The following is a 13,768-nucleotide window of genomic DNA, read 5'->3' as shown; positions in this document are numbered from 1 at the left end:
CCTCTACTTTATCAGATATGTATGGATGACGTTGTTGGAATCTTCACGGGCACCTTGCCCGAGCTAGAAACGAAAATTAATTGCGTAACTTACGACCTTCATTGTCTTACACGCTTGACACTTCCGTACCATTCTTGGATATTTTACTCTTTATATGTTCTGATAAAGCAGCAACCAGTGATCACTATAAACCTAAAGATACCCAGAAGTATTTGCACTTTAATTCTAACCATCCCATACACATGAAAAAGATCATTCCCGAAAACCCAGTTCATCATTATACTACGGCAACTTTGTAGTAAACCTGACGATTTCAGTTCCTGCTCAACAAAATTTGAATCACTTTCCTAACCGTGACTACCCCATGAACATTGTGAAAAAAAGCTCGCAACACTGTTGCAAATAAAGATCACAATTTATCTTCATTTCCCATGGAAACAAACTCTAAACTCTCCTGTACAATGCAGCCCCGTATCCTCACATAAGATACTTACATCAAACACGTTAAAGCCATTATTCAAAATAATGTTTCACATTTTAAATGAATCTAATACCACTAACCAAATTTTTCGAAAACCTCCATAATTTTCTACCGTCACGATACCAATATTGGAAATGGCGTAACTCATAGTAGTCTTAAAATAAACCCCTTTAAGAGACACAAATGTTATTGCAGGTAGCTACACTATTAGTAGAATACGCTCTAACATGTGTGCTTATATTGATCCAAAAACATCCGTGCAGGGTCCTAAATCGAGTTTTTACATTAAGGATCTGTAAAACTACACATCAAAGTGCGTCATACATTCTACTGTTTGCTCATGTTGGGAAAAGTTATGCATAGGAGAAACCAGTATCTGAGAACATATTACAGACTTAACAAATTGTAACGAAACTTCAATTTTCACAACCTACCCGAAACCATTTGAAAATACTTTTTTGAAGAAGACCTTTATAAACAATGATTAGGCCCTGCATGGCCAGGTGGGTTAAGGCATTCGACTTGTAATCTAAGGATCGCGGGTTCGAATAACTGTCGCACCAAACTTGCTTGCCCTTCCAGCCGTGGGACGTTACAATGTTACAGTCAATCCCACTATTCGTTGGTAAAAGAGTAGCCCAAGAGTTGCCGGTGGTTGGTGATAACTAGCTGCCTACCCTCTAGTCTTACACTGCAAATTTAGGGACGGCTATCGCAGATAGCCCTCGTGTAGCTTTGCGCGAAATTCAAAAAAAAAAAACAACATACCACGAATTACAAGAAAACAAAATATTTTTGACCTGGAAACTTTCCACCCCGATTGCTTAAATGAAAGCTTTGGCTTCCAGTTATATTTCTCGTTTTAGTTTGATTTATACAGTAAATTATGTATCCGTTCTCTTAATTTTTAATTTAACTTATTTTTAAAACTATAATGCACATATAATTATATATGTATGTGCGTGCGACCCATGTTTTTGTATGTTTTTACGTACTTGTATATAAATTTGTGTGAATATATATATATGAGAGTATATTTATGTATGTGAGTGTGTGCACGCACTCGTAATTGTGTGTTTGTATGTATATATGTATATTTATATACCTTCCTACCGTTTCGAATTCAAGTGTTTGTAAGCATTATTATACATGTTTATTTGTTACATTTTCATGCGACCTATGATTTAGAATGTTTTTATTTACTGATTTATTGTTCAATTAGAGATAACAAAAGTAGGGCTTAGCTCGTAACGTATCCACAACAGTGTGTTATCTATCTATATGTATGTAAATATTACGTGTTTGCAAGAGCTGTTAATATTAATTCTACTGTAACTTGTGAAGTACTGTTTAAACCAAGAAGACTAGACAGTGGTGAAGGCCAGGAGAGATTAAATGTAAAAAGAATAAAAATGCAGATTAAAGTTTAGCAGAGGAAATTAGTATATATACGTAGTTATAAGGGTTGGTTTAACTTTTGCTGTTGTAATGCTAGAACTTTAGTAAATACTTGAGAAATAAAATACTGACTTTAGGGGTTTGGTAGGAATGAAGGATTTTCATATAATGGAAATAACTAAAACGTTGTTAAATGTAGATGATTTTAATGATAAAAGTTTCTTTCAAATACAGGGTAACAGATATTAAGTGTTGATACTAAAGGTGGCGGAGGAATGCTCTACTCGTAAAATGTCAGTTACATCCTGTTGAAATTGAGGAAATTAAATATAATAGCAAAGAGATTGAATACATTTTGGATTCTGTTAGTGGATATCAAGGGAAAAAGGCTTTTAGTGGGAATTTGTTACAGACCAGATGATAGTGATGAAATTAGTAAGAAACTTTACAGCGAGATTAACATTTCAACTGTTAATGAAGTCATAATTATGGATGATTTTAATTTCAGGAATATAAACTGAGAAATGCTAGAGTAAAGCCATGAGGGAGAAAGGTTTTTGGAAACTGTTGAAGATGGCTTTTTTTTATCAAAGAATCAAGGAACCAACTGAAAACAATGTTATTTTAGATCTGTTAACTTTAAATATAGAAATGATCAATAGGGTAGAAAGTAAGGAACATCTGGATGCGTGGGATTAGTGTTGTATTAGGTTTGATGTTTTGCTGCTCATGGAGATAAGGAATAATGAAATTGTGGTCACAAGTTTGAAAAACAAACTTTTAAAGGATGCAACATGAATTATTTATTGTGAATTGGGCAGCTGACTTGCTTGGAGACAATAATCAGATAAGGAAAATTTTTAAAGATAAATTTTTAAATATTCAAGAAAAACATATAGAAAGAAAAAGTAATTTCTCTTAAAAAACAGGTTGGCTCACAAAGAATTTAAGAGATAAAATTAAAGAAAAGCATCATAAATTTAAATTGACTGGTATTATAGAAGATAAATTTAGGAGATTATAGAAAATCAAGTTAGTCAGTGAAATATGAAATTATGACATAAAAGAGATGTACAAGTAACATTTGGCTGGAACTAAAAATTAACAGCAAGTATTTGTTGAAATACTTTAAGAGTAAACAAAATGTTAGATTGGAGGAGAACACTTTAGGGATAATAAAGAAAGTTGAATGTCTGATAACTGTGAGATGGTTGGGTTATTAAAATTTTCTCTTTCTTCCTTTTATTAATGAAGATTTAAGTAGTATTCTTTATCTTAAACAGTTGTTAGATGAAGAAAAGTTGAAAATGCATATATTCTGAGCATAATGAAATAAAATTAGTAGTTTTAAAGAATGACAAAGCTACTGGCCCAAATAATATTTCTCTGAGGATTTTAAAGGAGGTCAAGAATTGGATACTGAGCCACTTGCCACAGTTTTTTAAAAGTACTTGAAAAGAGGACAAGTACCAATGGATTAGAAATTATCTAATGTCATTCCTACCTTTAAGGGATGTTGCCACGGTAATTATAGACCTATTAGCCTTACATCAGTTGCTTGTAAATTTTTGGAAAGTCTGAAATTGTTACTGTATATATAGATGAGGGTAAGGGTGTAAATATGGTCTGTGTGGCTTTTCAGAAAACAATTGGCAAAGTATCACATAAAAAAGAAACTTGTCTCTCTAGGCGTGGGAGATAAGTTGACTAATTGGATATAAGAGTGGCTTGATGGAAGAAAACAGAGGATTGTTATAAGTGGAGTTCAGTCAAACTTAAATGTTGAATGTACCTCAGGGTTCAGTCTTAGGACCACTGCTCTTTTTTGATTTAGATCAATGATATAGATGAAATAGTGGTCAATAAATTACTTAAATTTACAGATGATATTAAGGTATCTGTTGTTTCTCGCTGTAGAGAGGATGCTGCTGCTTTACAAAAGAATTTAGAACATTTAATGAGTAGAGTCAATAAATGGCAAATTAGTTTTAATTATAATAAATACAATGTAATATATGTGGGTTATCATAATTGGAATTATATGTATAACAATATTATGAAAGAAAAGGATCTTGTAACAGTTGATCAGTCTCTAAAGCCAACCAAGCAGTGTGTTGTTGTCAGTGGTAGGGCAAACATGATTTTAGGTTGTATCAAAAGAAATATTAAATACAAGTCTAAAGATATTGTAATTTCATTGTATAGGTCATTGGTTAGGTCACATTTTGGATATTGTATTCAGCTTAGGGCTTCTTACATAAGGAAAAACATCAAATTGTTAGAAAGAGTTACTTGAATGGTTTATGGGATAGAGGGATTGTCATATGAGGAGAGGTTGAAACCTCTCAAATTGTGTTCTATTGAAAAAAAATGTGATTAGACTGATGTGTTTAAGATTGTAAAGGGAATTGGTAGTGTTGATGGATCTATTAACTGATTCATACATGCTTCAAATGTCACTTAAATAATAAAAAAATGTAGATTTATTGTATATTATTTTTCAGTGACTTGATTGAAATGCTCAACAGCCACTTTGTGCAGTGGATGGTATAAGTGTCTCAGAGTGAAAATAAGAGTACAACACAGTTAAATTTTTTAAAGTCCATGAATTAGTATAAATTGATGGATCAACTTTATTCATCACTGGATAGGAGTGGTCTTCCTTATAGTGTAATATTTTATATTGATGTTTAAGTGTTTTAGACTTTAGTTTTTCTCAGAAATATAGCAAACAGAAGTGTGTAATTTTACAGTTAAAGATACATTTGTTTTAGTCAAATTTATTCTGATTTCTTATACTTTGTAAAATTAAATACTGAAAACAATTACCTTTACAATGGGCCATTGCATAAATCTGAATAAGATGTGTAAGGATGACACTGTGATACACTTAACACTACTGATAATTTGAAACACTAATTTCCATTGGTTATTTGTATCCAGTGATGACATTTTGCTGGTACTCATTAATATTGAGTACTGAAAGTTTGTGTTTTTATTTGAACTGCTTTGTCATTTTTATGTTTATGCACAGATTTTCTTTTTCCCAAACACTTGTCCACTCATCTGTGTGCCTCTACATTTATGGGGGAGATATCATATCTGATTGTATCTGTAACATTCATCAGTGTAATTGTGAATTCAGTTGGTTATTTTACTCAATATATTTTAAAACTGTAACTAACTAAATGTAACACTGCTATAACAAGGGTTAAACAAAAATAACTTATTAAATATAAAAACAGAAATAAAAAACAACTAATTTACAAATTTTATCATTTAAAAATGAAACAAAAAATTAGTAAACCAACGTCTGGCAACATATAAGATAAACAATATAACATAAATATAAATGTGGTTAATTTTAACAAATATTAAAGGAAGTAAGAGAAAGAACCAGAAAAATAAAAAGTCTTCTTCAACAGACAATAACAGTGTTACACAAGTAAATCACTTCTAAATATAAAGAACAATAGAAAAATAAAAAGTCTGCTTCAAAATAGAATAACAGTGCTCTACAAGTGTTTTAAATTATCAATATTTCACATTATTTTAAGTATAAAAGTAACAATAATAAGAGTGGAATGTAAATGATTAACAATCCTCACAGTTAATTAGTTGGAAAATCACAGTAATTGTCCAGCTTTTACCACCCTACGATCATCAGTGTGATATTAAACTTGTTTGTTTCTGTCGATTCATTAAGAATGTCCAGGATCATCTCAGGTCAAGAGATATTCTTAACAACAATGCTATTTTTGAGGAATCATAAGAACTGTCAAAATGTGTATCTGAATTATTAACATGTATAACGTAGAATAAAATAATTCTATGAGTTATTTATTAATGACAAATGAGTTAAAGTATGGAGTGTTTGAAATGTCATTTACTATATCTCCTCTGTCCTGTGCTGATATCAGTTGACCAATACCAAGAGTCTACTGAAAGAAAAATACTGTTTTTTTATTCACATCTTAACCTCTCCATGATTGTTACAAAATTCTTAGTTTATTAATATTTCTATAAAGTTGTTCTGGAAGTCAACATAAACTTTAAAACAGTGTTGTCATAAAAGTTTTGATCTCGTTTTAAGTCCTTGTCCATATATATTAATGTTCAAGTTATTGTTCATAGAATTTAATGTTCAAGTTATCCACAGATTTTAATGTTCAAGTTGTTGTTCACAGATATTAATGTTCAAGTTGTTGTTCACAGATATTAATGTTCAAGTTATTGTTCACAGATATTAATGTTCAAGTTATTGTCCATAGAATTTAATGTTCAAGTTGTTGTTCACAGATATTAATGTTCAAGTTATTGTTCACAGATATTAATGTTCAAGTTATTGTCCATAGAATTTAATGTTCAAGTTGTTGTTCACAGATATTAATGTTCAAGTTACTGTCCATAGAATTTAATGTTCAAGTTATCCACAGATTTTAGTGTTCAAATTGTTGTTCACGGATATTAATGTTCAAGTTGTTGTCCATAGATATTAATGGTCAAGTTATTCTCCATAAATTGTACTGTTCAAGTTGTTATCCATAAATTTTAATGTTCAGGTTGTTGTCCATGTGTATCAGTGCTCAAGTTGTTGTCAACAGATATTAATTGTGAAGTTATTCTCCATAAATTTAAACTGTAATACTGTCAGTATGTTCATACAACAACTACAGTTAAAAGATTATCATGATTTATAGCCATACTAATATTAATACTACAAGTAGTAGAAATAGAGCTAAGTACTTCTAGTAACACCAGAGGGTTTGTAGTAGTTATAAAGGTTCAAGAAAAATTATTTCACTATCTTAGTATTTGTACCATAGTTATGAAATATACTCTTCAAAAAAAAAGAAATGCAAAAGGCAAAATTTGAGACAAATTGTTAACAAGTTTATTCCAGGTAGTTCTGTATGACATGTGTGAAACTTTGCACATTCACTGCTGAACATCCAAAGTCTGCAAAGGCGAAGTCCACGCTCACTAGTTGAAGTTTAACGTCACTCAACTTCAATAACGAGTATGTCCCCCGTGAGCATCAATAACTGCTTGGCATCTCCTGCCCATGGAAGTGATGAGATGACAAATCACATCCTGTGGAATGGCTGCAAAGCTGATGCAAGCTGAGGTAGAGTCCAGCGGTTGAGGTTGTCACTGTCGCAGGCGTCCGGTCCAACTCATCCCAAAGATGTTTGATGGGGTTTAAATCTGGTGATCTGGAGGGTCAGGGAAGAGCGTTGATGTTGTGGTGTCTCAAGAAGACAGTGGTGAGTCGGGCTGTGTGAGGGCAGGCGTTGTCATGTTGAAAAATGTCGTTGATGTTCACCATGATGGGTTGCACATAGGGCCTAAGAATCTAGTAGACAGTTGCGTGCGGTCTGATCGAAATCCTACGCAGCCCTGGTATGGTTGAGGCAGTAGATGTCGCAGTGGTGGTCCTATCCCAAAGGTGACATAACCGGATATAGCGATCTTGTGCGGGCATGGTCACATGAGGTCTGCCAGATTGTGGGCGGTCACAAGGTGATCCATGTTGTTGGTGATGATTCCATAGCCTTGTGATGGTGCTTGGGTGGACATTCACAGCTCTGGCAACATCTGATTGAGATTTGCCTGTTTCCAAGCTACCAATGGCGTTGTTGCGTTGTGCTTCAGTCAGTTTTGGCGTAACTGTATTGCATGTTGGTGGCTTAACAGTGAGCTATGGAAATCGAGAACCGTCACTTTTATAGGGATTTTGCACATGTTGCACTTGCAGAACATGCAGATCTCTCAATCAAACAAATTTATTGGACACAAATGTGTTTTGGCGAAAAAATCAATGTTTTCCTCCGTTTTCAAAGTGCACAACTTTTACTGTCATTTTGGTCTGACAATAAGTGACTTAACACGTGTAACATCACATACTCTGAGCTTGTAACGTTATTACATATATTTCTCTTTAAAATAAAAAAATATCCCTTTTGCATTTCTTTTTTTGAAGAGTATATATTCACATTATTTCTTGAATTTAAAGTTATTGTTTAAACATGATTAACACATTTTAACAATACTGTTTTAGGTCTTTATGACAATGTGTATTCATTGTTTAATTTACAGTTCTTGAACTGATTTGGTGGTCATTCGTATGACAAGGAGTAACATCATAACCTGACTTACAAGTTAGTGTGTAGTGTATTTAACTGTTCCATGTGTGGATATGTATGGTAATGTATGTATGATATGAAATAAGTTCTAATCAGCTTTTATAAGTGTTTCAATAAATAAATAGTTAAAAATATAAGAAAGATCATATGTACATATAAGAATAGTTGATGAAATATTGGAGCACTATGAAAGAAAATACAGTTAGCACTTTTATCCCTTCAGAGGGCATGTCGTCACTTTTGTAGACTTACACTCAAAATTTTATTAAACTACAATTAATGACAAATATAGTGACATATATTCAAGAAATTGTAATTTATAATTCAAATTTGATTGTACTTTATTTAATCTTTTAATTTAAAAATGTCCTAAATGTCAGTTTCTGTGTGGTACCTGATATTGTATCATCTCCTTTGGTTCAGATCAGATTTTACAATGTCTGAAGTTTTTTAAGAATTATAAATCAGATTTCTGTTATTCACAAGCTAAAATATATATTAAGCAGGTTTCTTACTGGGGTCCCACAGGAAGGGTTCTGGACACTCAATGTTTTTTTTTTTTTTTTTTTGTCAGGTGTCTCAGTGAACTTTTTCAAGGGTGTCATAGGTAGAATTTAATAAACTAAAAAAACAAGGGTAAAATAAAAATTTTATTTACAATGTACATTACATGTTTGCCTTCTGCAAGAGAAACATTTGTGTTAACATTTAGTGAAAAGCTTTATTTACAATTTACATTGCATATTGTTTTACTTTATGAGTGCGAAGTAATTTTCAATATAAGATTAAAAATACAATTTTCTTCAACTCAAAATTTTCAAACATCAAACCCAAAGAACCTTCTAAATAAATATTAACCTGTTTTTGTGTTTATATGCAGGTTTTGATAAGAATATAATGATGTAACCATGGAAGTATTAAAGATAAAGGCTGAACCATTTTGTGATGAGAAGCAGGATGTGAAATGGATGAAAAATGAAGATGAAACATTTACACTACCAAGTAGTAAGTGTTTATGTGTATAATTTAACACTCCTACAAAAATTGGGGCCTAATAGGCCCCAGAGCCACTGAAAGATTATTATTAGGCTAATAATTTTGTATTTAAATGAAATTGCCATTAACTGACCCTATCCCTTTATATTTTAAGGAGCAATAATATTTTGACTTTTCAGACATTTGCAAAATAATATTTAAAAAAAAATTTTAAAACATCCACTAAGGGTATTTTGGGGCCTATTAGGCCCCAGATCAAAAAACATAAAAATGACTTTATTTATTTCCTGAATAATTCTAGAACAGGCCTGGGCAACCGAAAAAAGCAAATTATAGTAAAAATATATTAATTTTACAACTACTTTTCAAAAGATGGATATGTAGGATAATAGCTCTACTCCAACAATAATTTTATACGGATTAATAATTCCCAATTTGCCCACGCCTGTTCTAGAACATTCTAGACACTTTACAGAAGTATTTAGAATAATCTAGAATATTCTTGAAGCTTCTAGAATATTCTAGAAGAATCCACAAATCCTATATATATAGGAGCTGAAATCTTCAAACTGTGTCAAAAATGATATCTCTTGATGAAGCTGTACATTTACTGACAAAACCATCCGACGATGAAAGTGAACATGATAATGTCGAAGACTACTCTGAAAGTTGTGATGATGATTCTTCTGAAGCGAAAATGATGAACAAATCCGCGCCGTACCCTTCTGAAAGTGAAGAAAGTAATCAAGAAGATCTTACTACGATGCCAGTGAACGAAATTTTGTCCAAAGATAAGAATTTTAGTTATTCAACAACACCTTCAAGGATCAACAGGAGAACCGCAGCTCTCAATATATTCAATGGGAACCCAGGCATTACAAGGCAAGCTGCTCCAAGAGTCTCTACACCATTCAAAACATTCAAAATTTTCATTTCTGATAATATGATGGAACAGATCATTCACTCAACAAACACTGTCATGAAAGAACCAATTTTTGAAGAAGACCTCTGGAAATGGATTGCAGCTAATCTTTTCTTTGGAATAAGCAAATCCAAAAATGCATCGATAGACGAAATGTTTTCAACCAAATTCGGTTTGCCATTTTTGCGAAAACTGATTACACAAGACAAATTCAAAAAAATGTGCTCAAAAATCAGATTTGACATCCACTCTCAAAGAAATAGAGAAATCAAAGATGCTGCCATCTCTGGAGTCTGGAATATTTTCATTGAAAATTGCAAAAACAGTTACAACCCAAGCGAATACCTGACAGTGGATGAACAACTATGTAACTTCAAAGGAAGAGTTGGCTTCAGAACATACATTCTGACAAAGCCAGGCAAATCTGAATAAAGATTTGGTGCCTAACAGATGCAAAGACAAGTTACCTCCTCAACGCAAATTTACACTGGAAAGGTTGGAAATATGACAGAAACAAATCAAGGAGAAAGAATAGTCAGAGAACTGAGTCAGCCATTTCTTGGAAAAGGAAGGACAATAACGACAGATAATTTCTTCACAACAATGACACTTGCCAAGTACCTACGAACAAAAAGAACAGGACTTGTTAGAACCATATGGAAATCAAGAACCTTCTTGCCTCCTGAAATAAATGCAAAATCTATAGAGTTATCACCAAAGTTTTTCTACCATGATGACATCACTCTTCTCAGGCACTCAGACAAACCAGGGAAATATGTGCTACTACTGAGTTCTCAGCATCAGTCTGGTGAAGTAGAAGAGAATGGAAAGCCCGAAATCGTTAATCTTTACAATGCAACGAAGGCAGGTGTCAACACTCTCGATCAACTGGTGAGATATTATACAACAAAGAGGCGATCAAAGGACTGGTCAGTCTGCATATTCTATAACATTCTAGGTCTTGCTGCATACAATGCTTTCATTCTATACTCGACAAAACATCCAGAATTTCTTCGTCAACATAAATCAAGAGCCAGAAGAGAATTTATACGGCAATTGGTGCTTGAAATCAAAGATATTTACTGCAAAGATAATGACAAAATAACCTCATGTGAGCCGCCTGCAAAGAGGGCAAAAAGAGGATGATGCCGTTTGTGCGGCAGATCAAAAGATAGACAGTCGAAAATTGTTTGCTCAAATTGTAAAAAAAATGTTTGTCAGAGCCATTCTAAAGTTGTTTGTAATGAATGTTGCTAAATCACTGTGTTTCTATTGGAAAAATATATGGGACCTGATAGGCCCCAAAATCACTTTAGTGGATGTAAATATTGTTTTCGTAGGAGTGTTTAATGTTTTATACTTTTTCTAACACAATCAGTGTAAAGTTACCCTGCTTAAGAGTTTTCCAGAATTTACCATCACTCATTGGAAATTTTTTGTTCATTTCAGCTGGCAGTTGGGTACATCAGTAAAAATTAGTTTGGATTATTTTGATTGTAGATTAAATCAATCTGAAACCTATCACAATTATATTCTTTACCAATGCCTGAAACCTTTAAAATCACAAGGAAGACATCTTCTATTCTCTGATTGGTAGTTTAGGCAGAATATTCATATCGAATTGACTGTAAAATTGAGTGACAGCAGGCTGTTATTAATATTTGTAGAAATTTATTGGTGACTGTGTAATCTACTTATGCTGCTCAAGCATAGAGGACAGCATTTCAGTAGTCTTTGGCCTTTTGTCTTCATGTCAGTTTGTAGGTCTTATATAGTATCCAGGTAGATTGATATTGATATGTTTTGATTGATTGGATGTTCTTTGTCCTGACTGATGGAGCTACTTGGTGTAGATGCAACCAATGGTTGTCATAAGTTACTTATATCCTTAGCCAAGTCTGCTTAATAAGTGTTTAGTTATGTAGTGTTACTGATTTTGTTTCACACACATTATTGTGTTTTCTAAATCTGCAATTTCTCTTGATTTCCACCATGGTTACTTCTATTTTTGGACACATTTATTTTTCTTACCCATTGACATGGTTACTCTTCCCATTTGTTTCTTCTCTAGAACCCTTTTATGTCTTGTAATCTTTCACCCATCATTTTTGTGAGTTAGGTTCACTAGCTTATTTGATTAGCTTACTCTTTCCTTTTCTTTTAAGGTCTTTATAGTGTTTCTGCTCATCATTTTGAAATACCACTATGTCTCTGCAGGTCATTTTATCTGTCATTTGGCAGAGGTTGTCTAGGCCAGAATGTGGACTGCTACTCATACCTTTATCTTTCATTACTTTCTCTATGTGACTGTATCTTTTTCTGGTGGATATTGTTTCTCTCCAGTGACAAGCCTCTGTACATTGGGTTGATGCTGACTTGAGTTAGTGTATTTTTTTTTTATACAGGATATTTTCCTTATATCATTGTTGCATATTATTGCCTAGTCAGGTATGCCTTACTTTTAACGTGTATCTCAAACTTTTATAGTCTTACCACATGCTGTTGAGATGGAATGTTCCACAAAACCATCAGTGGTACATATATATATATATACGTGTGTGTGTATTTCTATTCTGTATTTGGTGTACCCTCACTCATTGACTATCATCAGTAAAACAGAAAGATTGTTAGCTACCCTTGCTACTCTCTTGATTTAACCCTTTTGACATGAGTCATGGGTCAAAGGCTGTTTATTGATTCACATTCAAAAATTTATTCAACTATTATTTTATAATTGTATGTCAGTCACTTCAGTATCCAACTGAAGATTATAATTCAAATTGTAGTATTATTCATTGGTTATTCATGATGATGTAAACCCACTTGAAGTAAAAATGTATCTCAGGATGGCTGATATGGGTATTAATACTTATAAAACAGAGACTAACATTTGGACCTTCTTAGGTCATCTTCAGGTTAAGTTGAAATGTTGTTCTCTGCTTTATTAGTAAAAATGTTAATACCCATATCAGCCATCCTGAGATACATATTTATTGGTTAATTTCTTAATTTAAAAGTAACTGTTAAGAAAACACCTAATTGTCGATTTTTATGTGTCACATGGTATCATTGGTAAAAATTAAGTGTTTTTAATGCTTAAATACAAAATCTGTAGTTTTTTATGAATTTGTGACTAAAATTACCTAAATTGACAAGCTAGAATATAAAATAAAAACCTCCTGTCTTTTCAGATTGGGTGGTATTTTGTTTTCTCTGCTGATCAGAATTACTTCAGATTTAATGATCAAATATAAAAAGATGGGTTAGCTATTTGTTTTGTCCTCTCTACTTCACACAATTTAGGTAAGAAATTGTTTTGTGATAAAGATAATACAAAATGTGTTAAATATTGGTATATAGATGTTGACGATCTGATTTGTCTCTGGACAGGATCCAAAAGTTAACTTGACAGTTTTGTTACTCTTATAAATTCACAAAACAAATTTATTAAATTTACTGTGGAATATGGCGAAAATGGAAGCATTTATTTTTAGACTTAAATACTGACATAAATATTGGTATAAATTCCTTCAAAACTTCAGAAAACTGACTAATAGTGACACCATCATACATCAAGACATCTCACAAACTTGTTGTGTTTTATAATTTGTTACACAGACTTATAACTGTACCTTCATCATCTGAAGATTATAAAACTGAATTAAAAACTATAAAACAAATACCTGTTAACAATGGTTATATAACAAAGTCAATAAAAACATTGTTTAAAACATTGAAAGCCATAAATTTAAAATGAATGTACTCTCATATTGTACCAAATGACAACAAAAACAAATTATTTAAGATAAAATACACTGAAAAACC

The 13,768-nt window shown here is 32.4% G+C and overlaps 1 long non-coding RNA gene across 1 annotated transcript; it reads left to right on the top strand.

The window, feature by feature from the left end:
- The first annotated feature begins 1,507 nt into the window (after positions 1–1,507).
- On the top strand, positions 1,508–13,265 carry LOC143226872 (uncharacterized). The gene is made up of 4 exons (XR_013014793.1): positions 1,508–1,614; positions 7,979–8,040; positions 8,906–9,030; positions 13,135–13,265. It is a non-coding gene; the product is annotated as an uncharacterized LOC143226872 (long non-coding RNA).
- The last annotated feature ends 503 nt before the right edge of the window (positions 13,266–13,768 follow it).

This window comes from Tachypleus tridentatus, chromosome 9, assembly GCF_004210375.1.
Source record: "Tachypleus tridentatus isolate NWPU-2018 chromosome 9, ASM421037v1, whole genome shotgun sequence".
Lineage (NCBI taxonomy): Eukaryota > Metazoa > Arthropoda > Merostomata > Xiphosura > Limulidae > Tachypleus > Tachypleus tridentatus.
Note: the sequence above shows the minus strand (reverse complement) of the source record. Positions and strands in the feature narration are given on the sequence as shown.